A 14,938-nucleotide genomic window follows, 5' to 3' on the forward strand; every position below is an offset into this window, starting at 1 on the left:
TTACATCTCCTGAAACACAGCCACCATCCAAGGTGTTCTGGGGGATAGATTTAAGAGATGAAAAGACATACCTCTTTTCTTAAGGAACTGCAGGTAGGTAAATATGTTAAATTTTTACTAACAAAAGACAGCTCTATTGTGTAAGACACTTAATGTGCAGTTTCTCTTGGGAGAATTAATGTAGTGTAAAGCAAATAATAGTCACTTGTATTCCATGAACAATGTCAAGCTACTGAAAGTTTTTGAGCATTGGAGTAAAGTGCATAAAGTTGCATTTCAGGAATGTAGAATGGTTAAAAGGCCAGGAAAAGAAGGGAACGATTGCAATAGTTTAAAATTCAGTGATTTTAAATTAGAGAAAAATAGTAGCAAATGCACAAAAAAACCTATTTCCCGGTTAGTGGCATGGGTTCAAAATATTGTTTTTAAAGATTCAAAAGGGTTTAGATAAACTTTTAGTTGAAATTGATATTACCATCTATTAAGTAAAATGATATAAATCTCTAATATATGCAGGGTGACAATCCATATTGTCATATGCAACCCATATGCCTATGTAGAAGACAATCCAAAGAATATGGCTTTGCTAATATTCTATTAAAAATTTATATTTTTGAACTATATTTAACATTTATCATTTTAAAACCAGAAGATTAGGATGAAAAATGAAGAAAGAGCTATTGATATTACATATTTAGAAATGAAACTATCCATAAAGGTATTCCTGTGAGCATTTCAATATAATATTCACCCTTGTACCCAAAGTGAATCACACATAAGGATTTGTTGATTGAGTTGGAATATAAGGATTAATGCATATGCTACTGAAATAACAGTTTCTGGCAGATAGGAAAGAAGGGAGTCATAGCATATAGAGTGTGGTGAAATGAGTGTGGGGCATACTGAATATTGAATAGAGTTGTCTGATTAAGTTATTATATACCTTGCATATATTACCAATAGAAAATAATTTCTTTCTGAATCAAATATCAAAGTGAATGGTAAAATAAAGATAGATTTAAAAACTTTAAAGGAGAATGTTTTTCTCTCAATTATTAATATCACATTTATTAAGTGATAGACCACATTAAGATAGAAATTAAAATTAGTGTAATGAATTTAAACAAAACCTCTATGAAAAATTATGAATTTTGTTTTTAATAGCAAATTCAGCATCATTTAAACTATCATTAGATCATAGTGGTAGTAACAAATATTATGCCCATTTTGAAGATTAAATAAAGTGAATCAATAATAATTTTCAAGACTGACATATTAGAGTAATGGTATGAATAATAAACAAAGACAGACTTTTCAATATGATGTAGCAACCAGCAATTGTCTCATCAATATCTTCAATACCTATTTTCATTTTTGTCATGATATATCTCTCTTTTCCAGTCTCTGATTTTAGCCAAGAATTATCACCAATACAGCTATATTAAGAGCAATTTTCAAGGGAAATTGCACAATCTTTTTCCCTAAGGCTTAAAAATTGTTAAAATATCCATCTGTGTAGAAAATGTGGTTGAAATATGCTTAAAGTAGAAAACTTTTATTACTTATACATATGTTTTGCACATCCTTTGTAAGTGCTAAAATTTTACTAAAAAATAAAGAAAAATAAAAAACTAAGTGTTCAACTCAAGAGATTGGGAAAAGAGCAAAAGAAAACACAAAACAAATGAGAAGGAAGAATATAATGATGATAATGATGATGACAAAATTAATGAAACAGAGGCACAAAACCCAAAACAGCAAATGGTAGAGAAAGTAGCATAAAAGCTACACAATTAAAAGGTAATTCTGGAGTTCCCTTGTGGCACAGCAGGTTAAGGATCGAACATTGTCTCTTCAGCTGCTCGGGTTGCTACTGCAGTGTGGGTTTGATTACTGGCCCAGGAACTTCCACATGCTATAGGCATGGCCAAAAAAAAGCTAATTCTTTCAAAAGATGAATTATATAGACAGAGGACTGAGCTTTGGCAAGATGTCCAAGAAAAAATGTGAATACACAAAATACTTTAAAAGTTTTAATTAACTGTAGATAAAGTTGTTTAAAGTATTAGGACTCTATGTGCTAAAATGTGAAGATCTAGATGAAATAGGTATATTTTTAGAAAGTCATAAACAGCCAAAATTGCCATAAGAAGAAAAGAAACCTTTCATAGACACCAAGAAATGATCCATTAAGAAAACTGATAGAAAACAAGAGTGGGGCGGGGCTGAGGCCGTGGTTGATGCCTGAGCAATGAGTGGCAGCTAGGCTGCAAGTGAGGCTGGTGCAGGCCCTGAGCTCCCTGGAGCTGCCCTCCAGCATGGAAGTCCCCAGCCGGGCCCACCTGAAGCGCACCCACCATGACCCTGGGGAGTCAGAGCCTCGAGGCCGGTGCCAGCCAGTTGCTCTTCGCCAACTTCAACCAGGACGTCACATCTCTAGCTGTTGGTAGTAAATCCAATTATAAAATTTTCTCCCTTTCTTCTGTGGATAAACTGGAACAGATTTGTGAATACATTTATACTGAAGATGTGTTCATCATGGAAATATTGTTCTAAATCAGCATGGTGGCCATGGTCAGCCTCAAAGCTTCCAGGACAAGGTCCCAGGAAGCTGAAAGTTTGCCACTCTAAGAAGGGAACCGAGATCGGCATCTACAGCTATTCCAACACTATCCCAGTGGTGAAGTTGAACAGGCAGAGGCTGACCATGTGCCTGGAGGAGCTACAACATCTGGGACATGAAGGTGCTGCACACCGTCAGGGAGACCGCCCCCAGGAACCCCACAGACTGGTGTCTGAGATCCCTAAACAATGAACATATCCTTGGCATATCCTGGCAGGGCCACCATGTGCAAGTCTCTGACACCATCAACCTGAGATCTTTGAACATCGGCCCATAACAGCCCCGTTAGCTGTGCTGGCCATTGACACCAGCAGAACCAAGCTCGCCACTGCTTTCAAGAAGGAGGGAGACCATGATTAGGGTGTTTTCCATTCCAAAAGGATAAAAACTCTTCGAGCTCCTTAGAGGACTAAAGAGGTGTGTGAGCATCTTTTACCTGGCCTTCAGCATGGACAGCATGTTCCTTTCCACATCCACCATCACTGAAACTGTACATATCTTCAAACTCAAGACTGTGAAAGAAAAACCTCAGGAGGAGCCCACCACCTGAACGGACTACTACAGGAAGGTGCCCATGGCTTCCACCAGCTACCTGCCCTCCCAGGTGACAGAAATGTTCAACCAGGGAAGAGCCTTTGCCACGGTCTTCCTGTCTTTCTGTGGCCACAAGAACGTCTGCATACTGGCCACAATCTAGAAGATTCCCCGATTGCTGGTGGGAGCCTCAGATGGGTACTTGTATGTGTACAACCCAGAACTCCCGAAGGGAGGCAAGTGCACCTTGATGAAACAGCACAAGTAGGACGGCAGCATGGAGCCCACCAATGAGATCCTAGACCCCACTTCTTACAACTGCCACCCTGGTGACATAGAGCTATGTCACTCATGGCTGTGGCCAAAGGTTCTCAGGAGCCTTGGTCCCCAACCACAGTTGCCTACACGTACGAGCTGGGCAAGGCTGGATGGTGCGAGACTAGAGGAAGAAGGCCAGTGCCCTGCTGCTGGAGGAAGACAGCAAACACCCTCCCATGATTCTCCAGACAGACTGACCTTGACCTGTAAACCTTTCATACCCCTGAGGCAGAGGACACTGGCTGACAGAAGACTTTGTGTTATGCTGCTATGAACTTTGGCCTGAGTTGGGGGGAGAAGACAGCAGAGACTGAAAAAGGAAAAACAAAGATTGCAGCTGTAGTCTCATTCCACACTACATATGTATGACTGGATGGAACTAGAGACTCTCATCTTGAGTGAAGTAAGTTAGAAAGAAAAAGTCAAATACCATTTGATATCATTTATATCTGGAATCCAATACAGGACATAAATGAATCTTTCCACAGAAAAGAAAATCATGGACTTGGAGAACATACTTGTGGTTGCCAAGAGGGAGAGGGAGGGAGTGGGATGGACTGGGAATTTGGGGTTAATAGAGGAAAACTATTGTCTTTGGAATGGATAAGCAATGAGATCCTACTGTATAGCATTGGGAACTATATCTAGTCACTTATGATGGAGCATGATAATGTGAGAAAAAAAGAATGTATATATGTATGTGTGACTGGGTCACCTTGCTAAATTGACAGAACACTGTAAACCAGCTGTAATAGAAAAAAATAAAAATCATTAAAAAAAAAAGAGGAAGAAGCCAGAGACTCTTGGAATTGATTCCAGAGCTGGGGCAGAAAAAGAAAATAAGCCTTGAAACAATTTGTTGGGCCAGAAAGTAAGAGTGGCTACCTTACATTAGCATCTCCAGCTTCTATACTTTAATGTGTTGCATTCAAAGGGGGAAAAAGAAAGCAATTAAGGGAAGAAAAAGGTGTGATACTTTAAATTCCCTGGAAGTCACTTTAGCTGGAGGGGTAGGGGCTTGCAATATTGGGAGGAGAGGGAATACAAAAACTGCTATCCACCTTTGTGTCTGCACCTCCATTATCTGAGTCAGCAGTGATTGTAACACAGATCCCAAATATTTGAAGGATGGGGTCCTTATTGCCCACCCTGGCTCCCACAGGGTGCGTGAGATTTGCTCTAGGAACAATGCACAGGTAACTTCCATGGGGCTGTGGCTGGGGGATGAGTAATTGCTGCTGAGCTAATAACTGAAACTGACTGAAATTAACCACAGTGTACCAAGCAAGCCTTCTCCTGGAAGTTGCAACCCTTCAATTGACTCCAAAATTCCAAAATAGTTATATCATACAGAGTCTACCAATTTAATTGTTCTGTAAGTAGAAAGACAGATTCCTGGTATTTCCTTCTCTGCCATCTTCCTAGAATCCCTCCTATCCATTAAATTCTATTTTGGTCTCTTACTAGTTTCTCTAAATTTTTCTTCCTTTTCAAACATGTCTCATTGTCATTGGCCTTTTTTGCCTCATTTCACTTATAGACTTTAAGGTAGCTATGAAAGTATCATAAAAATAATTTGTGCCGCATCTTCTGAGTTACTGGTATTCAATAAAGAAATAATTACAGTAGATAAGCATCTAAAGAGAGAAAATTATCACCAGGCATATCTGGCTTCACATATCTACAAATTCTCAGGTAAATTCTGATCACAAAATTTTTTTATCAAGAAGGGAAACACCAGAAACCGAAAGAAATAGGTTGACTCTCATATCACAGATAGAATTTATGTCAATGGAATTAAGAAAAACAGAATGAGTTAAAATGTGAGGTGTAGTTGGCATACTTTGTTATTTACTGCCTGTGTCTGTCATATATATACAGAGAATAAAACCTCATTAACCTCAAATCCATTAGTTTGGAATCTGTAATAATCTCGACCTGCACAACCCAAATGCATGGATATACTATGGACATATACACAGACTGCTCAGTAAATAGATAAATAAGACTAAGCGAGAAGATTAAGAGGATTCCTGCTTTTGATGAAGTTTTTGTGTAATGAATGTCCTAATCACAAATGATTTTCAACTCAATAAACCCATTATGGAATTATGTTAAGACTTGAGGCCAAGTTCTCTCTGTTTCTCCCCTGAGATGATTAAACTGCTTTTATTTTAACATTTTATTTAACTCAGCTTGGGCTTTCTCTCCAAAGAACTGATGAATTAGTCTGTCTGGACCAATTTGAATGAATCTGACTATATGGACATGTGCGCATACACTATCCCATATGGCCAAATGATAAACACATTTGTCAGGGCTTAGCCAGAAAATAATTTTTTCCTTCTCCAACAGTGTTTCAAAGGATAAAAATCCTTTTATGGTACTGCTTTGACAATGGAAGGCTATTTCTATACATGAGGTTTTAAATGCATTTTATTTATTACAGGCTATGAATGAACTCTGTACCACAGGACTCCCTAATGAGAAGTCGGCTACCCCCACAGTCTGGGTCTAGTGGGCCAGAGCAGCATAGTCTGCTGGTCTGTAATAGAAAATCAAACAGGTCACTTCATAGCTATCAAACACATGCAGGGCTGCCTTACTGGTTTATATTCCTCTGTCTTTTAGGATATAAAATCATTTCTTACTTTATGAAAATGGTGCTCTCTCTTATATAATCATTTCATTTACATATAAAGGTTACACTTAATAAAAATATATGAACCAAAATTGCAACAAAATTCTAAACCATAAACTACCTTTTCAGAATGCACTTTCTTTCTCCCTCTCTCTTGAAAAGCTTCATTTCTTTTAGAATAGGATATATTACTTCAGAACCCAAGATTTACAGCTTATCTTTGGCCCATAATAAGAGTAATAAAGCTTTTTCATTGTAAAAGAAACTGTAAATAAATTTAGCAATAATTTCAACAACTCAGAAGTAGTTCAAAATTTCCTCAGTGGGAAATATGAGCCTCATGACATTTATGTGCTATAAACAATTTCCACTATTCTTTTCACTGATCTCTATACCAGTCTTGATGTTCAGCTGTAATTATGGTAGATAAAGATTCACTAAAGAGAATTATGTAACAAATTATTCCTTAAGTCAAGTGTGAAAATACGAAAGTGAGAGGGAGAGATTGGAAAATAATTTATTTTTCTGAAGTTTAGGCAAAATGCCAATTGTATTGAGGTTGACACCAGGGCTCTGGATGAGAAGAAGAGTAGAAAATCAGAGGGGCCAGACCCTTCTGGACAAGGCAGTGTTCATGTGGATGAGTCATAGCCAAAGGTTGTAAGGTTTAGTTTGCTATGAGGCAAGAAAAGAAAAGTTCTCAGAGTTGGAGGAAAGAGAAAATAAAGTTATCTGAGAGAAAGATATGGTTCAATAATTTTCTTTCTGAAAGTCAAATGTTACCTGGAGGAACTCAAATTTTTCCAAATCTATCCACTTTTGTTGTGATTTCCAGCAGAAATGTTTTCTGATATATAGGAAAGATGCAAGATGCAACTGGTAGAAATATCCCTTAAAAACAAACTTTGGCTCAGAATTGAGTCATCTTACTGTTTTTTCATAACATATTTTTTTAAATCTTGATTTTAAAGTTATAGCTTAATTTTTTCATTTTGTTTTAAGGAACTTTCAATAAGTCTCAGAATATTATTTTACTTAAGGAGTTTCCTGGCTAAGAATAATGTAAAAAAAAAAAAAGAACTAGTTCTAAGGGACCAAATTTGAATTGCCAATAAGGCCTGAAAATATAAGAAGTCTTTTTTGGATGACTTACCTTTAGTTACATTAGACCCTCAGGTAACTGAGGGTCGGAAAGGTTAAGTAAGTGTTCCAATATTACAGAGCTAGAAGGTGTGGAGACAGCTTCAGTTGAGTGCAGAATTTATCAGAGCTTGCATTTTGTGTATTTTTGAAGTAACACTGCAGGCAGTATTATGACCAAACATTTCTATTCCTTGGTTAATCAATTCTGGTGATTCTTTACAAACTCCTTCAGAACTACCCCTTCCTCTCTATTATCTATCATCCTTAAATTATAATTATTACAATTCTGGCATGTTTTCTGTCTTCTAGATTTAAAGTCGAGATCCATTGTGGAAACAAAAAACAGTCTTTCTCAAACTTTATTTTCATCAGCCCAACTCCTTTATCAGTGTACTTATTATCATTCAAAGAGGGTGACCATATATCCTAGTTTCACTGGACAGTCATGAGTTATAACATGTCATTCTGGAATAATTATTAAGTGCCCTCCTTCACTCTTCAAAATGTCCAGGTTGGGATGATAAATTATATGATTTCTCTACATATTACTCATTATTTCCAGATACCTCACTTTATATCTCTCAGTCACATTCCTCTGCCTTTTACAAGCTAATCCACTTATTGTACACTTACACAAAAACTGATATCATGTAACTCCACATTGTCTTTTTGTACTAACTGCCTTGATCCTAATCACTCCTTTATGTAGAATTCATTCATTCAACAAATATTTCGCAGGTACCTACTCTGTACCAGGAACTGTTTTAAGTGCTGGAGTTAGAGAAAGAATGGAATAGCTAAGTTTTCTGCTCTCATGGAGTTTCTACATGAAGAATTCCTTCAGCACTTAGATATTTGGTGAGGACCACTGACTTTGCTCATGTATTTACTCTCTTTGCTCGTCATCTTCTCTCTGGTCTCCCACCATGCTGAAAATGAATGAAGAAAAATAAAAATATGATCATTTCCGTCCCTAAGTTCACCTCCCCAGCAAACAGACAGGATCTGGAAGCTGTAGTGATGTGGAAGAGTATGGCAATGGGAAGGTCTCAATGGGGAGTTCCAGGCTGCTAGCAGTTGTAGCAGTGGGGAGCTGCATCCGGAGAACAGCATTACTGAAGTATGATACTCTTGCTGGACTTCAAAGGAAGCAACATATATACATGTTGTTACAAACACTATGCATTGGAACATTATGAATCTAAGCAGCGTGTCTGACCCTGCCCATCTCTACACATCTCTCTCATGTTTTAAGAATAAAAGTCTAGGAGAAATTTGTTGGCTAAGTGAAAAATAAGAAAGACTCATTAGGAAGACTTCATTAAAAACAAAACAAAATTTTGCAACCCAAGGCCTTTCAACTTTGGGTCAACACTATCTTAGTAAATGGCTGTGAGTTGAGATGAAAAACGCCATAAACATCAATGAAAATACTGCATACTCTTTGTCATTTGCTTAGTTCACCCCTATACATGCATTTTAATGGGAAAGTATGAGGGGGGACAAGAGAAACTAGGGAGTTAAAATGGCCCCATTTGTAAATTAGTTGTGTCCTGTGCCACACTTGACTTGCTATTTCTTTGTTTCAACTTCAAACTCAATGGCAGGAACTATGCATTCTAATGCAATGGTGGTCTCATATTTTAATGATGGTCTACTATCTGATGGGCACCTCACTTTGCTAGATTGTAAGACACAGCAGTAAATAAGAAGACAAGAATTCCTGCTTTCATTATTGATCACAGCATCTCCCATAATGTACCTTTCAGTGAATAAAAGTCTTGGCCCAAGATTCTGGATAAGGAATGAAGATGCTCACACTAGAAGGAAAGGAAGTTTTTTTGGTTGTCAATTTCTTAGATTTCTTTCTGAGATTAAATTGATGTTTAATATGAAAGACTAGTTGCTCTTCTATTTGACCATTCCTCTAATGTTCTTAACTTCTCAGCAAAGTTTTATATGGGCTGGTAAGGGTTTCTACCTATAGAGTATAGTTAGGTTCATTCTAATTCAAATCTAAAGTAACAGTAAGAAAACTGTAGGAAGGAAGTTAATACTTATTATTGGGAGTTCATGTTGTGGCACAGTGGAAAGGAATCCAACTAGGATCCATGAGGGTGCAGGTTCAATCCTTGGCCTTGCTCAGTGGGTAGGGGATCTGGCATTGCCATGAGCTGTGGTATATGTTGTAGATGTGGCTCAGATCCTGTCCCTGTGGCTGTGGCATAGGCTGACAGCTGTAGCTCCAATTCAACCACTAGCCTCGGAACTACCATATGCCATGGGTGTGGCCTTACCTAAAAAATGAGGAAAAAAAAACCCAACTTATTATTACATGTTTTTTCGGTCTCTAAATACTAAATACTTTACTTGTTTCAGCTAATTAGAATACTCTATCACAAACAGTCAAGCTTCAAGAAATGGCAATGACTTCTTTCAAGTTTTAAGGTAACAAAAATCAAATACTCAAAGCAAATTTGAGTATATGTCATCATGTTTGCTAATACTAATGTATCTTTATGACTTCACGTACTTTGTATTTCTCAGTGAATATAATTTTGGAAGTGTGGAACCCACTTGAAAGTGGGGACTTCTGAGAAAATAGATTATTCAAAATGTTGTTACAAATGTGCTAGATTAACAACAAAGGTTTTTATTAACCTTCATCCTGAACAATGAAAGTACTCAGAATAGTAACTACAGATTATTTTTAAATTGTTAGAATAAATTGGAAATACAATGTTCAATTGGAAGTGGCTTATAGCAATAACTGCATCATATGGTCAGCTAATAAATATTTTAGAGGGATATGGAAAATAGGTAGGAGGCATTCCAGAAAATGAAGCTCAGATTGTAAAGTTCTGTGCATCTCACCTGCATTTACTTTACACAAGCAAATCATGTCACCTTCCTAAGTGGTCTCACTCCCTGTCATCACTGCCTTCAGTGTTCAATATCTCTCTGACTTGTAATTACCCAGAGGTCTCCTCTCCCCTAGTCATTGTCATCTTTAGCTCTACACTCCTAAGTCCTAGGCTGGGGGTGCAAAATGAAAAGCCTACAAGGGCTTGGTAAATACCATTAAAAAGTTATGCCTAGTTTAAGAGACATGGGGATTGTGGCAAAAGATAGACCAAATGCATTTTTTTTAAAGGACAGCTACCATGTCACTCTAGGTGTTTATTGCTGTGCAAGAATCCTAGCCTAGTGCTTCAAGATGTGATTTATATTTTTCAAGGAAATGAAAATTTAGAATTTCATGTGAATTCACCCATTATTTAAATCTTAGCCACTTTTCCACCATTACTTTAGATAATGTCTTCCATACATTTTTCTCCCCACCCAACTCCTTCCCATTCAGACAAATACAAATCTACCTCTTCTAAATGTTCTGTGTTTCTTTATTTCAGACCCTGCTAGGTAATCTCATCCACTAACTTTTATTAAAGAGTTTAGCATTGACATTGTTTTAATAAAACTTCAAAACTGTGTTTGCATTTAAATTGGAACTAATGCTTTACTTAGGAAGGATCTGATACCTAATGGTGGGTGGCTATCAGGATAAGTAGTTATTTTGAAGAAGAGAGGGCTATGAGTCCTCTCAAATGGTAATACGTATAAAATGATTGCTTCCGCTAATATAGGTAGACTTGTTTCAGTTCGGTTCAGTTTAAAACATGTTAACTCAGAGAGTAATCTGCTAATCAGAAATTTTTACTGAAAACCTTTAACTTTTTTTTTTCTGAAAAAAAAAATGCCTTTTTGTGGAGGGTAGAACTTTCATAAAAACTATGTCTCAGTCAAATGAAGCTGCCATAATAAAATACCATGGACTTGGTGGCTTAAACAACAGAAATTTATTCTCTCACAGTTCTAGAAGTAGAAGTCCAAGATCCAGATGCTAGCATATTCATATGCTACTGAGGACTCCTTTCCTGGCTTGTAGATGGCTGCCTTCCCTATGTCTTCACATGGTGGCAGGTGGGATGGTGTGAAAGATGTTTTCTGGTGTCTTTTTTTATAAGAGCACTAACCCACCCTCATAACCTCATCTAAACCTAATCATGGCCCAAAGACCCATCTTTAAATAACCATAAAATTGGGGGTTAAGGCTTCAACATATGAATCTTGAGGAGCTACAATTCAGTCCATAGCAGTAGGTGATACATAGTATTGATGATAGAGTTATTTAAACTCTTAATTACCCAATACATAGTAAGCTATTCATAAACAGAAAATAAAGATATATTAATGAGCTGTATTCCAGCTTGTAATAATTTTTTTCATTAAAATTTAAAAATCCCTTAGATTTCCCATCATGGCACAGTAGAAACAAATCTGACTAGGAACCATGATGTTGCAGGTTCGATCTCTGGCTTCGCTCAGTGGGTTAAGGATCCAGTGTTCCTCCTGTAGTCAGGGAGGAATTTAACCAGTAAACAAAATGAAATCTATGGCTGAATTAACAGTCCCTTAGCAACCATGGATGCTTCTCAGCTTACTATTTTAGATATTATTGACATTTTATTTCCTAATATGTTTTTTTGAGTCCATAGTTAGGGAAAGGTCAAAGATGAAGTAAAGACAACTTGAAATTTTGACACCTCAACCTGCAATAAGAAAATCTGCCAGCAGAACAGTAACTAGTGTATTAAATCTAAATCCCTTTCCATCTCAGTTTGAATTCAGTGTGTTTTCAAATAGTTACAATCGCTATGGGTAGGATCCAATGCTAGGTGCCACAAAGTAAATAAAAGTAGTATAAGGCACAGTCCCTATTCTCAAGGGGTTTGAAATCCATCTGGGGAAAAGAATTCACATACACGGAATGCTTAGAAAACTATTAAATCTGAATTGTGTGGTGCAGACTATCGCATATAGTCTAATGGAGCTTAAATAGCCAGAATGATTAAAAAACAAGACAACTGACAGCACTAAATGTTGGCAAAGATGTGAAGCAGGGAAAATTCATCCATTGCTGGTGGGAGCATAAAATGGTACACCTGGCAGAAAAGTCTGGTAGTTTCTTATAAAACTAAACATCATGGATAGACGTCAAAAACATGCTAAGTGAAATAAGCCAGGCACAAAAGGGCAAACATTATATGATTCCATTTTTATGAAGTACCTAGAATAGGCAAATTTAGAGAGATGAAATTAAGATGGACATTACCTGGGGCTAGGAATGAGAGGGGAGGGATGGAGAATTACTGTTTAATGGGTACAAAACTTTTCTTTGGGTTGGTGAAAAAAGTTCTGGAAATGGATAGTGGTGATCTTTGCACAGCATTGTGAATGTACTTAATGTCACCGAATTGTACACTTAAAAAATTGTTAAAATGGTAAATTTTATGTTCTGTATATTTAACCATGATTTAAAAAATCATGTGCACAGAGAGAATGGAATAAACGAAAACCAGGGCATATCTCTCAAAATATCAAAATCTAAAAGAAAATCTTAAGTATACACCACCCCCATTATTCAGCAATTCCAATTCTAAGTATTTATTTAAGATAAATAAAAACATATGTCTACCAAAACATTTCTATAAAAAGGTAGCTTTATTTACAGTAGCTAAAACCTGGAAACAGCTCAAGGTATTCATCAACATGAAAGTATATAAACAATGCAATATTACTCAGCAATAAAAAGAAATTATTTATACATACAATGGCATGGATTGATGTCAAAAACATTACACAGAATGAAATAATATTCACACAAAAGAGTATCAACTGTATGATCCCATCTAAATAAACTCTAAAAAAATAAAATTAATTTATTACAGAAATCATCAGAACAATTTTGCCTGTGCTGGAGCTGGAGATGGGGATTGACTGTGAAGGGGTAGAGGGAACTTTCTCAAGTGATCATGTTCTATATTTTTCTAGGACTCTGGCTTACACAGGTGTATGTATTTGTTAAAACTCATCAAATTATACAATTACTGACAGTGTATTTCATTGTATATAAGTTTTACCTAACAAAAAGAACAAAAGCTGAATATTAAACTCTATAGTTAATGACCTACATTATGAAGTTTTTGGGGTGAAGTGAGCTGATATTTAGAACTTGAAGTCCATCCAAAAAACAAGATGGATTGATGGATGGATGGAAGTATGGGTAGATAGATATATGTGTGATAAAATAGGACAAAATGTTAATTGGTTGTAGAATCTAGGTGGTGCTCTATGGACATTCAGTTTCTGCTTTCCTGCCTGGTGGAAAATAGTGTTCATGCGGGGAGTGGGCACTGAAGTGGGCTTTGCAGATGGGAAATATTTTTATCCATCTAAGGAAGGAGAGATATTATTGTGTTCAGTAAAGAGTCAAAGGGAGCAACGTCTCACTTAATAGAATTGAAAGGAAAGGCATGGTCATAGACTGTGTAAGCTGGTATGACCAGAGCAGAGGCTGCTATGTATTAGTAAGAAATAAATTTAGATACATGTCATGGGCCAGATCATGGCAAATATTTAAAACTAAGATAAGTGGGCATTCTCATTGTGGCTCAGGAGTAACAATCTCAACTAGTATCCCTAAGGACCTGTGTTCAATCCTTGGCCTTGCTCAGTGGATTAAGGATCTGGTATTGCCATGAGCTGTGGTGTAGGTCACAGACAGGAATCAGATCTGGTGTTGCTCTGGCTGTGGCGTAGGCCAGCGGCTACAGCTCCAATTCAACCCCTAGTGCCTGGGAACTTCCATATGTTGCAGATGCGGCCCGAAAAAATTAATTAATTAATTAATTAAAAGTAAGTTAAGTGAATATAAACTTACTGGGGGCATGTAGTAAGGTCATAGGTCATAGGCTTGGTGTAAATGATGTCTTAAGAAAGTTGCTCAGCCAGTAATTTTCTGGAAGAATGTACCAGAGAGAATTAGGCAGCTTGACTATATAAGCATTGCTATGATATAGACATGAAGTGACAAAAACATGGCTAGGGTGTAATCAGTAAGAATGCTATTCACTTTTAAACTATGAATTCATAGTTACTATAGTCATGGCTATATGTATCTTAAATTTGTTTCAAGAGTTTTAGGAATGGCTATACCAGAATGGATTGATGTGTACATACATCATTTATTATAAACTTCTTTTGGTTGACACCAGGTGAGATACCTGGTTAATATGTTCTTGACTAAAATGTATAGGGAACAGGATTTGGAAGATTCTTACATTAGTTATACTTGCCAGAACCCTATTTCAAAGGAGTGTGAAGCAATGTAGGGTAGGAATTTTATACCTGAAGGATTTATTATTATAATAGTAGAGGATAGAGAAGAGGCTAATAATAGCACAAGGCTATTAGGACTTTGAAGTTGGAGGTGTTGGGACATATTTTAATAAACTAGCTCTTAGAATACTGTATTGTAGACCACCAGACAAAAAGGAGCAAGTGGACTGTGAAATGATTTGAACACATTAAAAAGGCTTTGTAAAGAGGCCAGAGTGGAAGTAGTAATAAAAGATTTTAACTATCCAGGGATAGATGGGCAGCATTAAGTAGAAGAGACAGAACTGGAAGGTTTTTATGGCTTTGGAACATGATTGCTTTTTGACTCAATGTGTGTTGCCCACTCAGATGAGCATGTTAAGTAACATATGGCTGAACACCTACAGATATATTGAAGGATGTTGTGTTTTATTGGCAACCTTTCTAGGACTCTAACACTT

General features: G+C 36.8%; 1 pseudogene; it reads left to right on the forward strand.

Moving 5' to 3' along the window:
- Positions 1–2,358: 2,358 nt before the first annotated feature.
- On the forward strand, positions 2,359–3,672 carry LOC100152837 (WD repeat domain phosphoinositide-interacting protein 2-like; annotated as a pseudogene).
- The last annotated feature ends 11,266 nt before the right edge of the window (positions 3,673–14,938 follow it).

The sequence above is a fragment of the Sus scrofa genome, chromosome X (assembly GCF_054392235.1).
Source record: "Sus scrofa isolate SSC_HxYL_T2T_F1_AM1 chromosome X, Sscrofa_HxYL_maternal_Yorkshire_Landrace_v2.0, whole genome shotgun sequence".
NCBI classification, from domain to species: Eukaryota; Metazoa; Chordata; class Mammalia; order Artiodactyla; family Suidae; genus Sus; species Sus scrofa.